Below are 25,171 nucleotides of genomic sequence, written 5' to 3'. Positions count from 1 at the left end.
ATGTTGTCGTATCAGAGGCACTGAACTAGTGCTCCAGTGCTTTTCCAAATTGTTTTCACTGTATTTCCATCTAATGACAAGAGTTAGCCACAAGAGGGGGACAAAGAGTTGCCCATATAGTGCAGTACATATTTCGCATGTTCGAGTCATGCCATTAGTATTTTGCTAGCAGAGCTATTTAATAAAATATAACAGCTACCAGAGCATTAGCAATCATTATACATGGAAATTATAGCCTATACGTGTGTGTGTGTGTGTGTGTGTGTGTGTGTGTGTGTGTGTGTGTGTGTGTGTGTGTGTGTGTGTGTGTGTGTGTGTGTGTGTGTGTGCAAGCACATGCAGGTGGCATACAGCATCACATAGAATATGCATAAAGACAACTGAGTAAAAACAACTTTAAATATAAGATATAAATATTAATAATTTCTTCTTCAAAACACCTTTTTAAATATCTCTTGGATGGAGTGCTTTGGCATTATCTTTGAATCTAAAGCGCCTCCTCATTAATAATACATTTAAATGTTCTCTTTCTTGTTTTCAACAGCCCCTTCACCATCGTCGGTCTTCCATTTCCAGTGGCTGAGGGAGGGTGCAGTGGTGGAATATGACATTTTGAGCACTTCTGCAGATTGTTGTGACTCACTACTGACTCACTCTTCTTTGGTCCGCATATATATTTAGGAATACACTCTCCCTCTAACTCTCTCTTTTTATTCTCTCTCTCTCTCTCTCTCTCTCTCTCTCTCTCTCTCTCATGACTTCATTCATAAAATCCAAACCCCTTTGCCAACCTCTTTGCCTAAGGGGTTACGTCTAAGATCTGCAATTTTTGGTATTGCAGAGAGAGACGGATACAGAGAGAGAGAGAGAGAGAGAGAGAGAGAGAGAGAGAGAGAGAGAGAGAGAGAGATTATGTGATTTCTTTGATGTAACTCCAGGCGACTGCTGTCTCCCACTGCAGAATTATGGGTACAGTGTCACTTTTAACAGTCATTCCCTAACAGGCATGTGAACAGGCCAGTGATTAATCTCTGATCATCCAGCAATTAATCTCTGATCATCCAGTTGTTAGTCTCTGCTCATCTAGAGATTAATCTCTGATCAGCCAGTGATTAATTTCTACTCATCCAGTGATTAGTTTCTGCTCATCATCCAGCGATTAATCTCTGATTATCCAGTGATTAGTCTATGATCATACAGTGATTAATCTCTGATTATTCAGTGATTTGACTATGATCATACAGTGATTAATCTCTGATTATCCAGTGATTAATCTCTGCTCATCCAGTGATTAGTCTCTGCTCATCCAGTGATTAGTCTCTGCTCATCCAGTGATTAATCTCTGCTCATCCAGTGATTAATTTCTGCTCATCCAGTGATTAATATTAATCTCTGCTCATCCAGTAATTAGTCTCTGCTCATCCAGTGATTAATCTCTGCTCATCCAGTGATTAATCTCTGCTCATCCAGTGATTAGTCTCTGCTCATCCAGTGATTAATCTCTGCTCATCCAGTGATTAATCTCTGCTCATCCAGTGATTAGTCTCTGCTCACCCAGTGATTAATCTCTGCTCATCCTCAGTATATTTGCTCCTAATGTTTTTTATGTTCCTCAGTTGGTTCCTCGAAGTTCTGCACTGCAGACCTATGTATGTAATCCCTTCCTGCCTATTTCCTTTTAGAAATATCCTTCTCTTCTCAGTGTGCTGTCTCTGTCCCGCACCATCCCGATCCACTCTCTCCTCTTACGCACTGTGCCTGTATCGTGCAGCGGATTGGCCGTTATGTGCAGAGGAGGAGTTGTCAGGGCTGATATAAACATCAGGCCCATTACTTTGTCTTTACTTTGTTACCTCTTTTTAGAGACATACACATTCAGCACAAGGTCACCGTGTGTGTGTGTGTGTGTGTGTGTGTGTCTGTGTGAGACAGACTGATCTGTTTTCAGATCACGCTGTTAATGCTAAAGGCTAGCCTGCCTGCGGCACAGCAATGTGCTGCGTCGCCATGGCGACTGGCTCCCTGCGCTGCTGGTGATGCCGTTTCCAATGCCAGGCAACTGCGGGGAGAGAGACAGGCAGACAGACAGGCAGAGAGACAGAGAGAATGAGAACAACCTGTCCTCTAGCGGAACAAAGGCGATGGGGGAGGGGGGGGGTGTGAGGTCAAGAGGGGCGCTCGGGTGTGCTGTACGCCTGCTCCCTTCACCCTCCCACACTAACAAAGTACTTCAGTAGCACCAGGTGCCTCGTGAGGGCCTCTTACATCACCACAGCATTGGGGAATCTGATGTCATAGAAAAATGACATCACAGCGCAGCGTGCGAACACAGCCTCCGCACTGCTGTAGGATGTTTTAAGCTCTTTACGTTTAAAGGTCGTGTTTATTCGCCTCTGCCATGTTTCGTTGTGGGGAAAAAATGACACTAGCGTAAACCGTAATGAGTTAGAGGCCACAGATAATATATTCTCTGTCCATGTTGCTCTCCATGTGAGATCACTCCTCATTCTGTTGGTTCCTCACTTCACACCAGCCTGAATCATGTCTTTTCTAACGACAGCATCACCTGTCCGTTTCTGGGCTGGGTGCAGTGCCATGGAGTAGAAAAGCACAACTGCATAATCCCATAATCCCAAAACGTCACCGCCATGAGCTCGCGGTGAAGAAGGCGCCCCCTCCTGCTCGGACCTTCAACACGAGCGCTCGTCCTGAACCTCGTGGGCTGGGTTGGCTCGTTTTCCTTCGCTCTGTCATGAAACTGAGCCCATTTGAGGAGCCTCTCTCGGGCCCTCTGGAGCAGGAAACAAAACGTGAGTCGCTGTGATGAACGAACAAAACAAACTACTCAGGATTAATTACGTGTTTGCGGTTGGCACCTGTAAGCACTGCACGGCCTATCCAGACATGTAGCTATTCAGCCACGTAATGACTTTATTGTTGCGTAACGCCAGTAAGGCAGATGTAAAACCTGTGTCAGCCATCACGGGGAGGAGTCACGGAGCAACTGAGCAACGGTCAAATCCAGCGACGACCTGAAATCCTGGATGGAACATCAGTGCTGTGAGACCCATACGAGAGAAGGACTGTGAGCTTTTGGAGAACTGATGTCATGCTGATGTCAGTGTTTTTGTGTGTGTTTTAATGAGTGTGCTGGAGAGACTATAAGTATGGTGTGTGTGTTTGTGTGTTGCGTGTGAGACTGCTGTGTTTTACACATCCATTTTTTTTGTGTGTGTTACTGGTGACTCATAGCGGCTTGGGCTGCAGACTGATCTCCATGGAGACCAACAGCTCGATCTCAGCCTCTGACTCTCTCTCTTACACACACACACACACACACACACACAAAGAGAGAGACAGACAGACAGTGAGATCCAGGGTCAGGTTTTGCCCTTTACATGCAGTTATCTGAAAGAGTGGAGCTGTCTTCAGATCAGCCCTTATCCTGTCAAAAGCTACATTGTACAAAGCGGAAGCCATTCAGCTGAGGAGAAAACCATGTAGCTGTGGACTGTAGTGGCCTAATTATCACAAAGCGATAAGGCTCTTGCTTCCAGAGCTGTATAAACAGAGATGTATAAGTTTAAAAAAATAAAATACCTACTATCTTTCCCCATCACTATAATAATTTTCCTAATTATTCCAACTGCTCGTTTAGCTAATTTGCAAATCCAGGCAGTTGGAACAAAATTCTGGAGTGGACATTTACTTTCTCAATCTCAATTTCTCAATATCAACCTATTAGCTGTTGAAAATTGCTGTTTTATTAAAAGTATTATTTAATATAATTCTTATATTGATATTTTCACGACTAAGCCAGACAGGTGTGGGGTTTGGAGCCCAAGCTCAGATCTGTAGACTCTCACACCCTGCTCCTGCCATCACTTTACCAGGAACCTCTATACATTAACCCGCACCTCCTCGTACCACACACACACACACACTCACACACACACAGAGAGAGAGAGAGAGAGAGAGAGAGAGAGAGAGAGAGAGTTTTCTCTCCGCTCATATTTCATCGAACATCCTCCCTCCATCTTCTATCAGCGGAAGAGAACAAACAGTTGATTGTTTCGCGCCTGACGCAGATCGCGGGTTTCGTTCACCACGCGTGTATTTTTAGCCCCCGCGTCTCATCCGTAGACGCGTGGCCATTGATTGCGTCTCGCTGGGTCCGTATGAATGGGTCGGTGACGTAAGAGAGCAAACGGCCTTCCGTATAGCAGGAGCCTGACGTCGATCCCTGGTCTAGCCATCTCGCACCAGTCGCTGTGAAAATAGCATGTATTCTTCAAAATAATAATAATATTTTAAAAGACTGCTCAGGTGAATTTATTGGAATGTTCTGTGTGTTTTTGTTTGTGTATGCGAAAATCTGTGAATGTGGCAGTACGCTGCTCGCTTGTGTCATGATGCTGACTGCATGGGTTAGTGTGTGTGTGTGTATGACAGAGAGAGTGCATGTGCATTCACAATAATGCTGTGTGACACTGTGCGTGCTTTAATGGGCGCGTCTGTGACAGTGTGTGTGAGTGGACCAGCACAGGTGGGTTACACATGCACACGGCTTAAGAACACTAACAGACAGCCGGGAAATGAAGGTGTGTGTGTGTGTGTGATGTGGGAAAAGCACACGTAATTACATTTAAACCATATTCCAATACCAAATTATTGTTATTTCAGTCAAATAATAACGTACGATGACGCAATGAGAGTGTAAAAGTGGAACTGTAAAATAAATAAATACTCAGATTGCTTACAGAACACACACCAGCATACTGAGGTGCGTTATGAGCTGTTTATTTTGTTTTAGTTTATTATTTTTAACTAAAATGTAAAAGAAGAAAGGTCAAATGTCACCAGCATGACAAAAGCTGTCACCAACAGGGCTTAAACACAAAAAAGGAAACAAAGTAGATTCGTTTGGTGCCATTTACATAACAGTAAATTACATAGCTCACCATGAGAAAGGGAACCTACAAATCCATCAACATATTATTTAAATACACATAACTATGCATATATAACTAGTTACTACTCGTGTTTTGTGTGCATGTGTGAGCATGCATGTACGTTAGGTCTCTGTGTTTGTGTTCCCAGGTCCTTGCAGAGAGCCATCCTCAGATGGAGACCTTAATGAATATCATAATAGGCCTACATTGGAGTAGGCAAAACACAAACAGGGAAGAGAGGATGAGAGAGAGAGAGAGAGAGAGAGAGAGAGAGAGAGAGAGAGAGAGAGAGAGACAATAAGGCTTTTAAGAGGACCTTGTTGGACTCACTAAGTATTTAATAATACACAACTGGCCTAAATAGGTACCAGAGAAGCACATATGTAGCCTGTCAGCAATGAATAGTGAAAGAATAAAAGCTCAGAGTGAACGAGGTTGACATGAATGACATGAATTCTGTTCAAAAGTCTTTAAGCCACTGACGCAGCTCGTCGATATTCAAATTTCTCTCATATTCACACCGTTCAATCCCTTCGAGAACTTCAGAAACCTCTCATCTCTCAAGGCGACCACACTACCTCGTCGTTCTGCGACGTATCGAAAGGGGGCGCACCATTCCCTAACCTCTAAACAATTAAAACCTTCATTATTAACACTTTCGGCAAGTTTAAGATCGCAACAGTGAACACACACACACACATACACACACACAGTCCGTAGAGCCGTCTCTGCTTTGACGTCCCCCCGCGCCTCTTACGTGTGGCACTAATCCGTCGCGTTGCACTTTTTTTTTTAAGTCTCGCGATCTATTTTTAGAACCCACAATCGAGGTCACGTGACAGGGGAGAGACGTCATCAATGTTGTTGTTGGTGGAGGAGCTGCAAATATGGAGGAAAGAGAGTTGTGACAGAAAACCCAGACTTTTCACGAAAACCACTCACCACGGCGATAAAGGAGAAGGACCGGCCCTACTACTACTATTAAAAAAAAAAAAAAAAAAAAAGTGCGCGTGAGCGAGAAGAACGGAAGACTGTTACCAGGTTTGAAAATTACGTCCGTTTTGTCAGATAACGATAATGATATATATATATATATATATCATCCACTCCGGATCTTTTCGGTTGATAGCTGCTCCTGACAGCCGGCGGTACGCTCCCGTAGGCGTTAGCCGACGTGCTAAATCACATTAATGTACTAAGCCGATACTAACGCTGGCCGTATTTCTCCATTATCGCCGTGACCGTTGCGTAGTTCGCCAACAAATTCGTAAGTTTGTCTTCGCGAGTCCCAGAAGTGGCGCCGGGGCCACCGACATCTCCCCGCCGTACGGGGCGAGGAGCCCGTGTGGCTGCCACCGTCTTCCTTTATTGTCATTAAACTTGTTTTTAGACCGTGTGGACATTCGTGAGCCGAGGTGTTAACGTGGGCCACACGGCGGTGGGTGCCGGTTTTACCGACCGCTCTCCACGGTAGAATTGCAGTGAACGTGTCGTGGCCGTTATGCGGTCGGCTGCGCGATGCTCGCTCGTTTGGACGTTTGGGGGGTTTCCCCCCTCGCGTCGCTGGCCGATTAATCGAAGCGTCGTTTTTCGATTGTTTGATTAATCGGTGAGTTTAGCTGTTATGATTCGTCGCTAACTGGATGGCACCAGACATGGCTCGGCACGGTAGCTACTGAGGTCACTACTGCCCTCAGCTCTCCTACGACTTACAGAAAGCCCTTTATATTTAAAAAAGCCTCTCGTAGCTCTAAGTTGTATCTATTATGAAAACTGTTACCTCTAATATAAGCTTACAGGACAGTGTAGGTGATTCTGTGCAATGTTTTGAGACCGAAAGACCCAACTGTATTTTAAAGAGGATTCAGGTAGAAGGGATAGTTACTTGGTTAGGGAACTCTGACTAATCTGGACTAATCTGACTTTGTTTCTTAGAGGTCCATGTCCGTGACCCTGCTGTGAGATGCTTCCCTTCCCCACTGGTTTAATTAGGTGGATGGGTACAGGTCTCATGGTCATCCAGTTAACACACTACCTAGTGTTAACACACTAATCTTGATTTCTCCCCTGAGTGTGACATAAAGCTTTGGTTTGAATCTTTTCAGCATCACTGTTATTTTGCAGTATGTTTGTACATATGGAATTAGCAGAGTTGACTAAAGTTTTCAACGAGGCCATTGCAGGCTTCCATTTTGTGTTTCAAAGACAGCATTTACAAGGGCATGCTTGCTCACATTGAACCTTGCCACAATTGTCAGCTTTAATTTGAGCTTTATAAAACTTGTTTTCTGTTCAAAGCTTAAGGCTGAACAATATGCCAGTCACTACCACAATATACACTTTTGTGATACCGAAACATTTACCATATTTTGGAATGTCTTTATTGTGTGTTGTGAGCGTGCTGACCAGTCTCAGATGACCCAAGGTGAAGATTCTGTGTGTGTTTTTATAAATCACAGCATTCACATAAACAACCAGATGTAAATACTCTTTTGTCTAACTAGGCCTTTTTTGACCATGCTATGGCAAGCATTCACCTGTGTGTTAGGCATTTCAGTCACAATATATAATGGCAATATAATCATGCCTGCATCTTGCAACCTTATCAGTGATGTTGCCCATAAAGGTGGTCATGGGAATTGTAGTCTTGGTCTTATTTCTGAGTCTTAACTGGCAACATTGTGCCATGTGCCAAGGGGGGAAGCTCGTCATGTCTCTGTTTACTTGCTAGGGGGGAAATGGCTGGGTTGAAGCACCCCATCTCCACAAATGGACTGGATGGCTCCATTGGCATTGCTGTGTTTGTCTAGGAGATACCGTTGCCTGGAAATCGAGACTAGGGACCTTCGTTTCTGCTGCACATCTTGCAGTGCCGTGTTACTTTTAAGCTGATGTTGGACCTGCTCTTCCTAGTCAAATCCTGAATGATTATGAGAGCAATCTGGTCTCAGATCAGCTGTTAAAAGATCCATTTGTTCAGGAGCCATCTGTCTTAGTTTCTTTTTGCTATTTGGTCTATTTCATTACACGTTTTCCAGGAAAGTCTCATAATGCTTATACGTGTTAACGCCACCCATCTGTCTGCAGGGTTTATTTTTATTTTTATAAAACTTCTGGTAGCCAGAACAGAGGCCTGATGTTTTCTCTCTTCTTGAAATAATTTTCTGTTAAATATCAGTGTGGATGGGACAGGTGACCGTGGAACAGTGGAACCTTTCATGACTAGACCTCCAGTATCCTTCAGAGTCAGTGTAGTACTGTAATCTTCACTTCAGAGGAGCAAGAGGGGAGAGAATGAATAATTTCTCCAGTTTCAGGATAAATGGGAATAGAATTCATCACGTACCAAGACATATGCATAAAGATAACTCAAACGTTCAAATGAAAACAGATGGAATGTGGCCATTTTAAGCCTTAATCTAACATGCCTCCCAAAATGAGCTTAAGCGGTTTTAATCATTGTTAACCATGTTATGATGGGTTTCCAGAGACCACCAGAGCACAGTGCGAAGGGGAGAGAGAGAGAGAGAGTTGACAAGGCAGAGAGAGTGAATGTCTCAATACAACATGTGCAGTTTGACTATTGAGATGCAAGATGATCAGTTGTCTTTGCTTTGTCAGGAACATGGCCGTCACACAGATGCATTGCACAAGTTATTTTTGATAATGTGGCATAACGTTGACTGCTAAATGCTGCAATAAATCTCTTGCTCTGGAGTTGCATTGTAAAAGCTTAACTAGGACTCACAAAGGCTCTTGAACACACACCCACTGAAACGCACAAAAGAAATGTTTGCTGTGCTCATTGTTACCTGCTTCTGAGTTAGACCTGAGTCAGCCAGAGTGCTGATTTTGGCGTTAATTGATTGCGGTTTTAATATAGCACCGCATCACATGGAGATTGTCACAGCAGGAGCTGGTGGGCTTCATCAGAGTGTGAGTTTTGCAGACATAATGAACTTGAGCTGAGTAGTTTGTGATTTGCACTGATTGGGACTGAGTGGTTTCAGAGGAGGGGACTTTGGTCAGTGTTTTCTGGGAACTTGTATCACACATGTTTATAGTAAACATGAGACATTAGTTTATGGCTGCCACTCAAACTGATCTGCATTACCTAACAAAACAGAACCTATGTGTGTGTGTTTGTGTGTGTGTCATATAAAAAACTTGTCCAACCTCTTTTACTAGCTTGCCACACACACCTTCATCACCAAGACGACTTCTGTGAGTGATACGAATCTACAGCTGAGGGCTGGGCCAAGTGTCACACTAGCATCATAATGTTACATTCACTTCATCAGCATGTGCTATTGGCAGGTACATGCAGTCGACAGATCCTCAAACAATCAAATTAAATCTAAAATTAGTGCAAGGTTTTGGTAGTGCAGGGGATCTTATTTATAAAATATAATGTGTGTCGTTGCCTTCTGCTGTACCACTGATGTTGGCTGTCACCCAAAACACTGGTGCCAACTGAGGCTTGAGGAACAGCACAGATAGAGAGACAGGACAGGAGTGAGGCACAGCACAGAGAGAGAGAGAGACAGGACAGGAGTGAGGCACAGCACAGACAGAGAGAGAGAGAGAGACAGGACAGGAGTGAGGCACAGCACAGAGAGAGAGAGAGAGACAGGACAGGAGTGAGGAACAGCACAGATAGAGAGACAGGACAGGAGTGAGGCACAGCACAGAGAGAGAGAGAGAGAGAGAGACAGGACAGGAGTGAGGCACAGCACAGAGAGAGAGAGAGACAGGACAGGAGTGAGGCACAGCACAGAGAGAGAGAGAGAGAGAGACAGGACAGGAGTGAGGAACAGCACATAGAGAAAGACAGGACAGGAGTGAGGAACAGCACATAGAGATAGACAGGACAGGAGTGAGGAACAGCACAGAGAGAGAGACAGGACAGGAGTGAGGAACAGCACAGAGAGAGAGACAGGACAGGAGTGAGGAACAGCACAGAGAGAGAGACAGGACAGGAGTGAGGCACAGCACAGAGAGAGAGACAGGGTAGGAGTGAGGAACAGCACAGAGAGAGAGAGAGAGACAGGACAGGAGTGAGGAAGGGCTCCTAGGGAGTGTAAAAAATTCAAGGTATTTTAGAGACTTGCAGTTTAAAAAAACAGATGTTTCTTTGTCAGCATGGCATGCATGACCTATGCCCTCTCATGACCTTTGGCCACTCATGACCTATGCCTCATCTCCTCTGCACAACTCTGAGACTGTACAGGACTTTGAGGTAGTATCAATGACACTCTCTGCAGCTCTAATGCAGCTCTTACCTGAGTTAAGTTTAGATGTTGTGTTAGGATGTAGCCATAGCTGGCTACAGATGCCACCTCCCCTACAGGGTCGGAACCACCTCCCATAGCTGATATGGGTTTGTGTCTGGTAGCCTGTGGGGTGTGAGATGTAGGTGAGATGTAGGAGCTCGTGGAGACGCAGCAGCTCAGGGTGAGCCCTGGAGACATGTGGCCAAGCCCCCAAGGCACCAGCTGGATTGCAGGAGGTGAAGAAGCCAGGCCTGATAACTCGCTGAACCCCGAGTGGGGCGTTCAGGTGAGGATGATGCAGACTGGCGTGGAGCCCTCAGTCCTGCTCCGGGCTTCCTGCAGGTTCAGTATGGAGTGATGCTGTGTTCTCCCTTTTCACCTGCGGATGTTTTTAGCCCATCAGAGTGCACACACCAAAAATTAGGCCCAGGAGCTTTTCTTCCACCGCATTGAGATTGATTTATTTATTCATGTATTTACTTACAGTGATACAAGTATTTCCATGTGTAAGAGGCACATTTCAGACACAGGTGTAGTGTTTAGCAGGAATACACAAGGAGTTGCACAACCAACATTCCTGTGGCGAACAGTAGTCTAACAAGTAATGTTATTTTTAACTATACACGCTATATCATATTAGAACGTAATGAAATTAAAATCTTGTTTCATTATAATGCTGTCAGCATACTGACATTAGCCTAATTTGAACCAAACCCATTAACCTAATTTGAGCTGAAATTTTACCCTAATCATGGAGACTTTCTCAGTTTCCTTCTGACGAGACTCTTGGTCATCTTGCGTCATGTTTCCGTCTCTGTCACCTCTCACCCAGTCTCCTCAGCCTGCTCACGGCCGACGACGCGTGTTCTCCTCAGCCGTCGTTTAAATCGAACATCTTGCGGAGAGTCGTGTTCTAGGAGGAGCAGAATCTCCATATGTAGAGTGATACAGCGGACTGACCGCTGACGGAGTGACTCAGTGTGTGGTTAAACACGCATGTGGTGAAAATCGCCAGAATTCACCACTGAAGTTTCCATTTGCAAACAGAATATATAGCACAACGGTTTACACAGTGGAAGGAAAAAAAAAAACTGGATTAAATGAAATCAAAACTGGTTTGCTGTTGACGGCATGGTTGGGCCCGCCCTGTGTGGGCGGAGCCAGCTGTGGGCGGAGCCAGACGGGGGCAGGACTGTAACAGGAAGCCCCGTCGGGATGCGCTGCCGCTCGGCGCTGTGGGTGGTGCCAGCCGGCCGGTGCGACGCTGGCCGGTGTGGAGGTCTGGAGCGTGGCGGACCCGTCTCCAGGCCAACGCTTCAGAGGACGGCTCCCTCCCGCGAGGCTAGCTGCCTGCCACAGGTGCCACGCTCCAGGGACTGGCGGAGAGAGAACAGCCCATCTGCCTCCCCTCGCCGGCTACACACCTCTGTCACACACACACACACACACACACACACTCGTGCATAAGCAATAACCTAGAAGGTGCAGCGCTAACGCAGTGATGAATGAGAAGGGAGAGGGCGCGTTGGCTTTGCTCCTGTTCTCCTTCCTGTCGTGTGTCGCGTCGGGTCCGCTTGCCCTCCGACCTGCCGTGTCCAACGCCTCAGACGATCACCCATTCACCCCCCGCCCCCCCCCCCCCCCCCCCCCCCCCCCCCCCGAGCTGCGTCAAGGGGAACAAGAGAACGCTGTTCCCGAGGGTCACGCACAGGTACCCTGGAGCGTTGGGGTCTTTCTTTGTTTAGTGTGGACTATGGCTCCCGGTACTGGACAGTATTGTGTCCTCAAACGGTTCTTGCACCTGTAAAATGAAGCCATTTCACCCTAGCAGAGGGAATGTTTTTAAATATTGTATTTTTTAAAAATGCCGTTCTTGCATGACATCACTGCACTGATTCTTGGCTCGTGCTCAGCCGGCGCTCGGCGCTGGTCCTGTGCTCTGTGCTCGTCTTGTTGGCCTGCCAGGTTGTATTTTTAGGAAGGCTTTCTTGGCTCCCTCTCTCCGCCTTCCGGGAGGGTGATGCAATGAAGCCCCAGCGTATCCTGGGTTGCCTAGCAGCCATCACCTGGTTCTTGAACCCCCCCCCCCCCCCAAACAAAATGACACCTGGCCCACTTACTCCCCTGAGCTGTCCTCCATCAGTGCCCCACCCCCACAGAGGGAGGTCAGAGAGCGGCAGCGTTTTCCGATGATGCTGCTCTTCCTCCTGCCACCCGGCGGCTGCGAGACGTTTTTAAACGTGTGGCGGCGAGATGTCCCGTTATTCACGTGATGCGGGCCACTCGGTTAAGCCTTTGAACTCCGACGGGATGGCGGCGCTGTGTGGATCAGTGCAGCGCGGGGTGCCTTGCTGAAAGGAGAATGTGATATATTATGTGATCGCAACAATGGTGGCGTACGCACATCTGAATGTTGTGGAACTAGATTGTACTTGACCTCAGGATAGTGTTACCAAATTGGTGTTGGTGTGGATTTACATTGAGGGCATTTAGCAAACCCTCTCATCCAGAGTGACTTACAAAGTGCTTTGAATCTGTTCACAGAATTCATCCTAGATAATAGCACAGATAGGCCAGAATTCAAGATACTCTTGAACCAGACTACTTCTAAACTACAGGAGTCAGTGTCATTACCTAGTGTTTCGATTGGAACACTGCTCACTTAAACGGGAGTTAAACTTTTACCAAGAAGCGCAAATAACCATAGACCGATAGAAATACAATTTAAGATTTAAGCTCTTTAAGTACTCAACAGATGTGGTGTTCTGGGTTTGTTAGGGTTTGGTGTGTGGGTGTGGATATGGTGCTCTGGGGTTGTTTGGGTTTGGATGTGGTTCTCTGGGTTTGGTTTGGTGTGGGTGTGGATATGATGCTCTGGGTTTGGTTTGGTGTGGGTTTGGATGTGGTTCTCTGGGTTTGTTTGGTGTGGGTGTGGATGTGGTTCTCTGGGTTTGTTTGGTGTAGGTTTGGATATGATGCTCTGGGTTTGGTTTGGTGTGGGTTTGGATGTGGTTCTCTGGGTTTGGTTTGGTGTGGGTGTGGATATGGTTCTCTGGGTTTGGTTTGGTGTGGGTGTGGATATGGTTCTCTGGGTTTGGTGTGGGTTTGGATATGGTTCTCTGGGTTTGGTGTGGGTTTGGATGTGGTTCTCTGGGTTTGGTTTGGTGTGGGTTTGGATATGGTTCTCTGGGTTTGTTTGGTGTGGGTTTGGATGTGGTTCTCTGGGTTTGGATGTGGTTCTCTGGGTTTGTTTGGTGTGGGTTTGGATGTGGTTCTCTGGGTTTGTTTGGTGTGGGTTTGGATGTGGTTCTCTGGGTTTGTTTGGTGTGGGTTTGGATGTGGTTCTCTGGGTTTGGATATGGTTCTCTGGGTTTGTTTGGTGTGGGTTTGGATGTGGTTCTCTGGGTTTGGTTTGGTGTGGGTTTGGATGTGGTTCTCTGGGTTTGGTTTGGTGTGGGTTTGGATATGGTTCTCTGGGTTTGGTTTGGTGTGGGTGTGGATGTGGTTCTCTGGGTTTGGTTTGGTGTGGGTTTGGATGTGGTTCTCTGGGTTTTGGTTTGGTGTGGGTGTGGATGTGGTGCTCTGGGGTTGTTTGGTGTGGATGTGGTTCTCTGGGTTTGGTTTGGTGTGGGTTTGGATATGATGCTCTGGGTTTGTTTGGTGTAGGTTTGGATGTGGTTCTCTGGGGTTGTTTGGTGTGGGTGTGGATGTGGTGCTCTGGGGTTGTTTGGTGTGGATGTGGTTCTCTGGGTTTGGTTTGGTGTGGGTTTGGATGTGGTTCTCTGGGTTTGGTGTGGGTTTGGATGTGGTTCTCTGGGTTTGGTTTGGTGTGGGTTTGGATATGATGCTCTGGGTTTGTTTGGTGTAGGTTTGGATGTGGTTCTCTGGGTTTGTTTGGTGTGGGTTTGGATGTGGTTCTCTGGGTTTGGATGTGGTTCTCTGGGTTTGTTTGGGTTTTGAAGTGAAGTACCTCATGATGCTCTCTCATTTGTTCACCTGGCCTGCAGCATGCTCAACATTCTTCACAAGAGGAGCTTTAATCCAGCGCCTATGTGGACTGTGAATCAGGGAAACGGCAGTTGGGCTCTGATGTGATAACTGAGTGAAGGAAAGGCCTATTATTACATGGTTAACATATGGTAGCGGGCTACTACAGACTCCCGTAGGTTAATACAGGTTAATAGAGCGTCTATGGCCGTTTAATGTCCGAGGACAAGACTGAGAGGCAGTGAGGACTAAATGGACGCGGTAGGCGAATCCGACAGCAGCACAGCGAAGAACGTTTTGCACGTTGGGGTTCGGCAGTTGACGGCCTCTTTCGCGTTGGCGTTCTGGTGCTGTCGTACGTGGCGATGGTGCCGAATCCCAGCCATCTGGAACCGGCCGAGTCATCCAGCGCACAGCGCTGTCCATCCTCGCCAAATGTGGGCCGGGACGTGAGCTCTCGGTGCGGGGGCCGGCGCTCTTGTGGGGGGGTGGGGGTGATGAGGGGGTGCTGAAGGTTTCCGGAGGGGTGTGGGGGCACCTGTCTGCTGCTCAACCTGCACAGGTGAGGCAGGTCCTGTTTAAGAGTGTTAAACGCCGGTCAGAGATGGAGAGAGAGGGAGGAAAAGGTGGAGAGAGGAAGAGATGGAGAGAAAATATTAGGTGAGAGTTGAAGTGGGAGAGAGAGGGGGTGTACAGTAGTGTAGATGTAGAGGCTTTCAGTGGTGAGACTTACAGCAGAGTGCCAGCTGCCTCAGACCAGTGCAGAGCCCTCCGGCAGCTCTGTGTGTGTGCGTGTGTGTACTCACTCCACTGAGCTTGCGATCCAGGTACTGCAGAGTTCCTGACCCAGTCCTGGGGGTCGGTTCACATTTTGGCTCCAACCCTGCTGTCCACACACCAGCACGCACCACGGCGCTCCTGTAACGATGGGGCGAAACAGGTAACGCTCAGCTTGGAGCAGGAACAGAGTAAAACCCGAGACGGGTGGGGGCGGTTTTGGACCACGCAGCTAATCTCCAGCACCTGCGGTCCTGAGGTTTGCTGTGTGCCTCCACTGGTCACATGCCTCACGGTCGCTTGTTTCGTGGGGCCTGTGAGAGCAGCTCCAGAAAGAGTAAACATTTACATCGCAAGGAGAAATTTGGATAATTATGGACCTGGCGGAGGGATCTAGTAAACACGTCCATTCCATCATAATAGTGTTCATTGCTAATCTTAGTGTAATCTTTCTCTATTGTTTTTTTATCTTTTCATTTTGTTTTTTTTTTATTTATGACATTGGAATGATGTATTTTAAACACAGCGTGCGTGTGCTGTGCACATTCATCCCTCACGGTGGTTTGTTTTTCAGTCATATGTTAGTATTTAAGCTTCAGACTCTTCTTACGCCCCAGGGATCCTTAAACCTCCATGTTCTCTGTAATTAGGTTAATCTTGTTCTTCTGAACACACAGCGTTCGCAAAGAAAGTGTGTCCTTTGAACACCAGAGTCCAGCAAACACCTCATTTATTGAGCCAGTTTTTTTTTCCCTTCCTGTGTAAAAGTGGTGGTTCTTGAGTTGGGTAAAGCTTACGTAAGCAGACAGGAAGATGATGAGCCCCCCCCCACATACACACACACACTCACTGCGTGTCCCGGCTCTGTCCCCTCCTGAAGTCCGAGCTCCCTGGTCAAGTGCGAGAGCTAGCCATCAAAGAGAAGTCTGAGGCTAAGGCCCACGGCTAGGGCACGGTCAAACCCAGACCTCCTGTGAGGTTTGCACGTCGGGATTCATCTACAGCTATCGACTTGGAACATGAAGTTCTAAATTTAACCCCCAAGACGAAATGTCATGCAATTCTGAATTCTCAATAGAGGTCCAAACATGTCAGAACTCTGTTCCGTCCGCTCTCGTGAACGAGGCCTCAACCCGATTGCGTGTCTTCACTGGTTGATTTTGTGCTTGTTGTGCTGTTGGTACTGATTTCACACTGTGTGAATCGTCATATTTAACAGTATGGTCCTAGAATACTATGTACATGGTATTCTCCACCTCGCGGTAGATGACGATCATGAGAACAGTCTTCTAGCTTCTGACTGCTCTCATGGCTGGGGCACCTTCTCGGGTCAGCATCTGGAGGTGAGGTGAGCGGCTGCCGAGTGCCAGCTAACGCCAAAACTAAAGGCAACACGTGTCATTTGGTCTTTGTTTCAGTTAAACACAGACTCAATTTGCCTCGTGTAGTGCAGGTGCTGCAGGTAAGGCTGGTAACACAAGTGGCCTTTAACTCATGTTCAGACAGGCCGCCATGGCAAACACTGATGATCTGGAAAGCAGAATCGGGTTTAACCCAAACTACCATAGTGAAGTCTCCAATCAGTGCGGCCACATGGCTGGAGTCAGAATGACGCCTCACACACTTGAGCCAAAACGGCTGATGGGAAGATGTTTTGTGCACTTTGTGAATCTGTTTAAGATACTTAAAATGGGGGGGGGAGTGGTCAAGCTCACTGCCTTCAGGCGTCTGACTTGAGTTCGTCTAGCAGTTTCGCAACTTAAATGTGAAATATTTTAAGTGCTAAAGTGGGACTTTTCCAGTTCAAACACTGCATGCATAATTCATATTGCTTTGATTTATACAGAAGTTTTTTGGGCTACAGTAACAGTATTCGGGAAGCGTGGTTTCAATAACGTCGTTAGAGTAAAGTCAAACACCACCAGATACCGCGATATCACTGGAGAATATTGGGTTATTGAATTGTTATTGTCTGTATTGCCCAGCAGTACCTGAGGCAACTTGTACTATAGGAATTTTCATTCAGCCTAAGTTTAGGTTAATAATCACTGATTTAGATTTAGCCTACATATTTTCTGGATTACATTTGAGATCTCCAGTAGCAACAGTTCCAAATGCATTATGCTCATGGTATTTTTGTGCTGAGCTATTTGTGAGTGAGATGAGTACCGGAAACGTGAGGTCAACAGACAGTGGGTCAGAGGCAGGAAGCGCCCCACCAGAGAGTAGGAAGCCGGTTCAATTGAGCGCAGTTGCACACTCTGGCCAGCAGGTGGGGCCAGAGGACACTGCGGGAGAGGCAAGCATGGCACCCAAAGCTGCCTCCAGATCCTGTCTCATCAAAGCCTCCTGTCTCATCAAAGCCTCCCGATGCTTAATCTAATTGCAGTGTTTGTATATGTCATGTCACGATGACGCAAATAATCATATAAAGTAGATGTTAATATCACCCTGTTCTTTTTATAGTGTTTTTAGAACCGCTTTACCGTCCGTGTTGAAGGATAGGGTTTACTGATGTGCTTTATGAAACAAAAAGTTTTTGTCATGGTGTTGAATCATGGTTTTGTTTTGTTTTTCTTTGGGGGGGGGGGGGGGGGGGGGGCTCTGTCTCCACCCTGTTATGTTGCTGATCAATATTTTTGAATCCACATTTCAAACGACATCGTTAAACACCTGCAGGCTGGAGACATCCCCTTCAAACCTGCCATTTATTAGGCAGTAATATGTGTTTAAGATGGGACAGTTAAAACATGTCTGTCGTGCACGTGGCTACTGCAAGCCAACAGTACGCGTGCTCTCCGTGTGTGAGCCAGGGGCTAAGGCTTCTTGTAGTCTCATGGGGAGCGTGGGTAAAGTTAAACCCCTGCAGCGTACGCACTCGCTTCTGGGCAGTGTAGGTATCATAGTACCATCGTACCCGGCCGCATGTGCAGCTACCACTTGGCAGCGTGGGTAATGTAGTTCCCCGCTGCGTGCGCCCGGGCCTCTGCTAGGCAAGCGTGGGTAATACGGCACTACAGTTCGCTTGTCTCTGCAGACCAGGGGCTGCATGAGTCACCCCATTAGCTGTGCTCTGCCTGTCTGCTGCCCCCTCTCCCTCCCTCTCGCTCCCTCTCTCTCTCTCCCTCTCTCTCTCTCTCTCTCCCTCTCTCTTTCTCTCTCTCTCAGAGGAGGCGGCTGCAGAGTGCCTCACGTCCACTGATTTGTGAACCGCACCTGGAGGAAGGTGTAGAGATGCAGTTTCGTAATAATTTGTAAAAAACTTCAATGGCTTGATGTTCCAGTGTGTCGTCGTCCCCCCACCCCCCCCGTTACTTTTGAACCGTGTCTCACCACACTCTCACCACAGTCTCACCACACTCTCACAGAGGTGCTCGGGTTTAGACCTTCTGTCAGGTTTAGACTTTGTTCGTTTTACGCATGCTGACACATAGTGACATCAGAGATTGCTTTGTGCCATTTAAAAATTCAGTGACCAGTTCTGGAATGGGTTTTCGTATTGGCAGATGAGTTGAATCGGGTTCGATACGGCGCGTTTGGGAAACGCGTAAACAGCAGCTGTGTTGACAGGAAGTTCGGCGTTTTAACTCTTTCTCGTCTGTGTCTTTTGCAGTGACGTCCGTCATTGACGCTCACCTGACTCCTTCGGCCATGGCTGACGCCGACGCTCACCGCTGATCCTCCTCCGCCAGACGGACACGCCCCTTTCAGACACACACACGCACACAGAGAAGCACGACTGTGTGCAAGGAGCTGCCGGCTGTAGTCGCTCGCTGAGTGTCAGAGGCAGAGGGGAGGACACAGGGCAGCTCTGTCCATGAATTCATCCAACACGCCAGGTAAGACAACAACTCTCCTCCCCAGGACACACTGCAAGGTTGTGTGTGTTTCCATGCCGACGCTTGTTTGTACGTCATCTCCAGTAGAGTTAAGGTTGATTCAGGGTCTGCTGCCTCCTGGAATCAACTCTGGAGACTCTGAGCTTTAAAAGGAACTGTGGAGGGAGAACAGAGTTCCAGTGGAGTAGGCTGACTCTGATTGGTGTTTACAGTGGTCCAGTGGAGTGGGCTGACTCTGATTGGTGCTTACAGTGGTCCAGTGGAGTGGGCTGACTCTGATTGGTGTTTACAGTGGTCCAGTGGAGTGGGCTGACTCTGATTGGTGCTTACAGTGGTCCAGTGGAGTGGGCTGACTCTGATTGGTGTTTACAGTGATCCAGTGGAGTGGGCTGACTCTGATTGGGGTTTACAGTGGTCCAGTGGAGTGGGCTGACTCTGATTGGTGTTTACAGTGGTCCAGTGGAGTGGGCTGACTCTGATTGGTGTTTACAGTGGTCCAGTGGAGTGGGCTGACTCTGATTGGTGTTTACAGTGGTCCAGTGGAGTGGGCTGACTCTGATTGGTGCTTACAGTGGTCCAGTGGAGTGGGCTGACTCTGATTGGTGCTTACAGTGGTCCAGTGGAGTGGGCTGACTCTGATTGGTGTTTACAGTGGTCCAGTGGAGTGGGCTGACTCTGATTGGTGTTTACAGTGGTCCAGTGGAGTGGGCTGACTCTGATTGGTGTTTACAGTGGTCCAGTGGAGTGCGCTGACTCTGATTGGTGCTTACAGTGTTCCAGTGGAGTAGACTGACTCTGATTGGTGTTTACAGAGGTCCAATGGAGTGGGCTGACTCTGATTGGTGTTTACAGTGGTCCAATGGAGTGGGCTGATTCTGATTGGTGCTTACAGTGTTCCAGTGGAGTAGACTGACTCTGATTGGTGTTTACAGTGGTCCAATGGAGTGGGCTGACTCTGATTGGTCTTTATAGTAGTCCAATGGAGTGGGCTGACTCTGATTGGTGTTTACAGTGATCCAATGGAGTGGGCTGACTCTGATTGGTGTTTACAGTGGTCCAATGGAGTGGGCTGACTCTGATTGGTGTTTACAGTGGTCCAATGGAGTGGGCTGACTCTGATTGGTGTTTACAGTGGTCCAATGGAGTGGGCTGACTCTGATTGGTGTTTACAGTGGTCCAATAGAGTGGGCTGACTCTGATTGGTGTTTACAGTGGTCCAATAGAGTGGGCTGACTCTGATTGGTGTTTACAGTGGTCCAATGGAGTGGGCTGACTCTGATTGGTGTTTACAGTGGTCCAATGGAGTGGGCTGACTCTGATTGGTGTTTACAGTGGTCCAATGGAGTGGGCTGACTCTGATTGGTGCTTACAGTGTTACAGTGGAGTGGGCTGATTGTGATTGGTGTTTACAGTGGTCCAATAGAGTGGGCTGACTCTGATTGGTGTTTACAGTGGTCCAATGGAGTGGGCTGACTCTGATTGGTGTTTACAGTGGTCCAATGGAGTGGGCTGACTCTGATTGGTGTTTACAGTGGTCCAATGGAGTGGGCTGACTCTGATTGGTGTTTACAGTGGTCCAATGGAGTGGGCTGACTCTGATTGGTGTTTACAGTGGTCCAATTGAGTGGGCTGACTCTGATTAGTGCTTACAGTGTTCCAGTGGAGTAGGCTGACTCTGATTGGTCAACGGAGGGCATGTTTCTGTTTGGCAGGACAGGGCCCAGGAAACACCATCAGAAACTGAGTCCAAGTCTTCATGCTGTGTAACATTATGGTGGTTCTGAAATCCAAGGCTAAATCTGTTGTCTTTCTTAAGTTAGTTTGAACTGGGGGATCATTTGTCTTGCTAGCCCCGGCTGTGTGGCATCTCCCAGGCTGTGTGCAGTCTCCCTGTGCCTGACCAGGACCAGTCCTCCACACAGAAGTCACGTCCTCCACGCAGAAGTGCCTTTGGCTCCGTGGCCGTACCCTCGTACCTTTAGCGCGTGTTCCTAATCTCTTATTTGAATTAGAAGAATGTTGGAGTGGCTAGAGATGCAGACCAGCGTACTACTGAGGTGCTGAGACTACTGAGTGCCTGTCTTCGTCAGCACTTCTGTTTTCAGACCTGATGTGTTTCATCATTTGCTTTTAAAAGGCATCTGCAGACTCCAGTGCTTTGGTGGCGCTGAGTGTGCGTTTCTCGGAGGAACAGCCCCACGCTGATCTCCCAGCAGGCTGCTGTGCCCCTGCTGCGCTTCCCCTACTCCTGCTCCTCCTACCGCTGCTCCCCTACTCCTGCTCCTCCTACCGCTGCTCCCCACTCCTGCTCCTCCTACCGCTGCTCCCCACTCCTGCTCCTCCTACCGCTGCTCCCCACTCCTGCTCCTCCTACCGCTGCTCCCCACTCCTGCTCCTCCTACCGCTGCTCCCCTACTCCTGCTCCTCCTACCGCTGCTCCCCACTCCTGCTCCTCCTACCGCTGCTCCCCACTCCTGCTCCTCCTACCGCTGCTCCCCACTCCTGCTCCTCCTACCGCTGCTCCCCACTCCTGCTCCTCCTACCGCTGCTCCCCTACTCCTGCTCCTCCTACCGCTGCTCCCCACTCCTGGTCGCAGCGAGGGAACACCAGGACCTCTGCAGTCTCTCCGTCTACACAGAGGAAGCTCTCAGATTGGTGGTTTTGTTAAATCACAGTCCTCAAACCTGGAGCCCTGTGTGGTGCAGTGCTGAAGCCTGACACCTTAATCATCGGTACATCAGGAGTCAGTAGTCAGGAGTCAGCACTCTGCCGTGCTCTGGGCCTCGAGGAGCGTTTCAGACGGTCACGCTGGTATATGAATGTGGTTGAGATATATGATTGTGGGGTAGTTAGGCTTTAAAAATAGATCAGCTATTAACTGGGAATATTCAGGTTTTACCATCTCTTGTAATTACACATTAATAAAACAAAGTCTGTGTTTTTAACATTAAGTGGTTTCTGCCCAGAACTCATCATTCATATTAAAAAACTGCGTTAACTAATGACTCCTGAGACGACACACACTGCATTACTCATCCCACGTTGCGTTCTCATGTAGGTTATTGACGTGCCCCTGACATAGAGCTGCGTATGGATTTTTCCTTACTCCGTTGAAAAAGCAATACATGCCCAACTGCTCGCGGGGCAGTTAAAGGCTCTCGGCATCCTGCTGGGGTGTCTTGTTTTGGTTTTTTTCTGTGTTTCCGTGTTCATTGCCAGGAAAACCAGCACGCTCCCTTTGTCCAGTGTAAGGGAGGGTCTCTGATAGGCCTGGCCCTCCGCGGGAGTGCTGGTGGTGCGTGTGGTGTGGAGTACGGTGGAGCTCCGTCCCGAGGAAGATGTGCTGCGACCAAGTCTGGCGAACACCGCCGGGTGGCCTGTCCTACGACGGGGGCCTCGGAACGCCAAAACGCATCGTTCTCCGCTTAAATACGTTCTAGGCAATTTCGCCCATTCAACTGCCAACGTGCGGCGTCCAGAGATTAATGTTTCCGTGAAATCCGCCAGCGCATTTTCAAGTCTGATACGTCTCGTCTTGCTTCTGCTTGTTATCTCACCGAAAGACATTTTTGAACAGCAAAATGAACACGTTAACATTTGCAGTGCCTTCGTTGTTTTTTTTTAAAAACGGAAATGTACTGTAAAGTTTATAAACAATAACGGGTTAATTGTAACCCTCACGATTCTCTCCTCACCACCACTGCCTCGAGGGGGTGTGTGCGCATGCAACCTCTGTGTATCTGACATTTTGCTGCACGTTTGTGGGTACACGGGAGAAGGAATGCATGTATGTACTGAACGACTGTTGATGACTGTGAGCTGTGGAAACAGGCGCGTGGCGGAGACTTGAGCAGCCCTTGCCTGGCCATCGCCGACATACCACATTTCCTCACGCTGCAGAATCACCTGAAATTGCAAGGTAGCGTTCCCTCCTAGGTGTTTACCTTCCAATATCAACATCAGACGTGAAACAGGAGAGAATATGGTGCGATCTAGCACCTTCAGCCTTGGGGGAGTTTCCTTGGCCTTTGCGGAGTGTCTTTGGTCATGGGAAGAGCCCTGATTGGCTCTCTCACCTGCCGCGTCGTTCCGTACTTTCTCCTTCCGAGCTCCGCCTCTCAGAGGCCATTTTAAACGTATGTTTAAACACACATCAGAAATGCATGACCCTCGTGTGCAGTGGACAGGCCGGGCCCTGGGACGGAGCACGCCTCCCCATCGGATGTGAATCAGCCTGCTAGGCGCTGGGCTGTTGAGTGGCTGAATCAGCCCCCGTGGGTGTCCTCGCGCGCCTGCCCTGGCCCGCCGCCGGTTTTCACCACTCTTCCCACACAGGAAGCGCCACTCTGCTCTGGATACCGTGTTGTGTCTGAAATCATTCCCCAGATCTCTGATGATCAGAGGAGGAGCTGTTTGCTTCCCGCCGCTCACGCCAGCCCAAGGCGCGGGCATTAATATTTGACACCGCATGATGCTCGTGATGTCCTGGCTGTTTTTATTTTTTTTGCCTCCTGTCTCGCTTCTGGCAAACCGGACTGCCAGATGTCGGTTACTGCTTATTAAAACCACCGATCACGCCGATTCCAATGACACGTCTCCTTCACAAAGCTGCGTGCCGTCAGGCGGCTCCACGTCACAACCTTCCGTCCGTATTTGCGGCCGCAGGTGCGTGGGGGCGAACGTTGGGAGTTAGTGGTTAGCGGGGCCGCAGGTGTCCCGTACGGAGTGAGCGATTAGCGGGGCCGCAGCTGTCCCGTACGGAGTGAGCGGTTATTAGGGCCTCAGGTGTCCCGTACGGAGTGAGCGGTTAATGGGGCCACAGGTGTCCCATACGGAGTGAGCGGTTATCGGGGCCACAGGTGTCCCATACGGAGTGAGCGGTTATCGGGGCCACAGGTGTCCCGTACGGAGTGAGCGGTTAGCGGGCCCACAGGTGTCCCGTACAGAGTGAGCGGTTAGCGGGCCCACAGGTGTCCCGTACAGAGTGAGCGGTTGGCGGGCCCACAGGTGTCCCGTACGGAGTGAGCGGTTAGCGGGCCCATAGGTGTCCCATATGGGGGATGTGGGCGGGGCTTGTGTGAGAGGCGTGGGGAGGGGTTAGTATAAGATGTGGGAGGGTGAGGGCGGGGCTTGTGTGAGAGGCGTGGTAGGGGTTAGTATGATATGTGGAGGTGTGGGCAGGACTTGTGTGAGAGCCGTGGGGAGGGGTTAGTATAAGATGTGGGGGTGTGGGCGGGGCTTGTGTTGGAGGGGTTAGTATGATATGTGGGGGTGTGGGTGGGACTTGCGTGGGAGGGGTTAGTATGAGATGTGGGGGTGTGGGCGGGGCTTGGGTGAGAGGCGTGAGAGGGGTTAGTATGATATGTGGGTGGGACTTGTGTGAGAGGCGTGGGAGGGGTTAGTATGAGATGTGGGGGTGTGGGCGGGGCTTGTGTGAGAGGTGTGGGGAGGGAATGGTATGAGATGTGTGGGCGGGGCTTGTGTGAGAGACGTGGGAGGGGTTAGTATGATATGAGGGGGGTATGGGCGGGTCTTGTGTGAGAGGCGTGGAGGGCGGGTTTGCAGGGTGAGATGTCTGTACTGGAAGGCACCAGCTTATAGATACTGTAGACATGCTGCATACACTTCTGTCATTACCTGAGTGCATTAATATTTGAAGGGAATTGTGTGTATGTGTATGTGTGTGCGTGTGTGTGTGCGTGTGTGTGTGTGTGTGTTATCTGCCAGGGCAGTGCAGTTAGAGCTGTGCAGCGAATGAGTCATCGCTGTGTTCTATTTGAGGAGAGAGAATCTCTATGTGGTGTGTGTGTGTGTGTGTGTGTGTGTGTGTGTGTGTGTGTGTGTGTGTGTGTGTGTGTGTGTGTGTGTGTGTGTGTGAATCCACACTTTGGATTCTGTCTATGCCTTGATATGAGTCATCAAATGATATGTTCAAAAAAGGTTGTTTGCCTGTCAGTAATTTTGTATGAAGTTGTATATTCATAGGTGTCGTTCATCTTTCATGTGTTCACATGTGTTGTTCATATTTCATGTGTTCACGTGTGTCGTTCCTATTTCATGTGTTCATCTGTGTTGTTCATGTACGAGTATTTTTTTCAGAACCTTTTTCTTTACCGTTTCCTTTCTTGTTCACTCTGTGTGTGTGTTTGCATGCATGTGTGTGGTGTGTGTGTGTGTGTGTGTGTGTGTGTGTGTGTGATGCTCATGTGTGTGCATGGCCTCACACACCACTGCTGAGAGCCCCGTCTCTTCCCCCGTCTCTCCTAATCTCTTCCACGTCTCTCCGTCCGACGTCTCTCACCCCCGTCTCTCACCCCCGTCTCTCACCCCTGTCTCTCTCCC

The 25,171-nt window shown here is 48.6% G+C and overlaps 1 long non-coding RNA gene across 1 annotated transcript in view; it reads left to right on the top strand.

Moving 5' to 3' along the window:
- The first annotated feature begins 5,702 nt into the window (after positions 1-5,702).
- Positions 5,703-25,171, top strand: part of LOC143517527 (uncharacterized) — a 28,909-nt gene continuing 9,440 nt past the window's right edge. Inside the window, exons 1-2 of the long non-coding RNA XR_013131973.1 lie at positions 5,703-5,993; positions 18,603-18,828. This is a non-coding gene — a long non-coding RNA (uncharacterized LOC143517527). The remainder of the gene's footprint in view (positions 5,994-18,602; positions 18,829-25,171) is intronic.

Source organism: Brachyhypopomus gauderio, chromosome 6 (assembly GCF_052324685.1).
Source record: "Brachyhypopomus gauderio isolate BG-103 chromosome 6, BGAUD_0.2, whole genome shotgun sequence".
In the NCBI taxonomy this organism is placed as follows: domain Eukaryota; kingdom Metazoa; phylum Chordata; class Actinopteri; order Gymnotiformes; family Hypopomidae; genus Brachyhypopomus; species Brachyhypopomus gauderio.
Note: the sequence above shows the minus strand (reverse complement) of the source record. Positions and strands in the feature narration are given on the sequence as shown.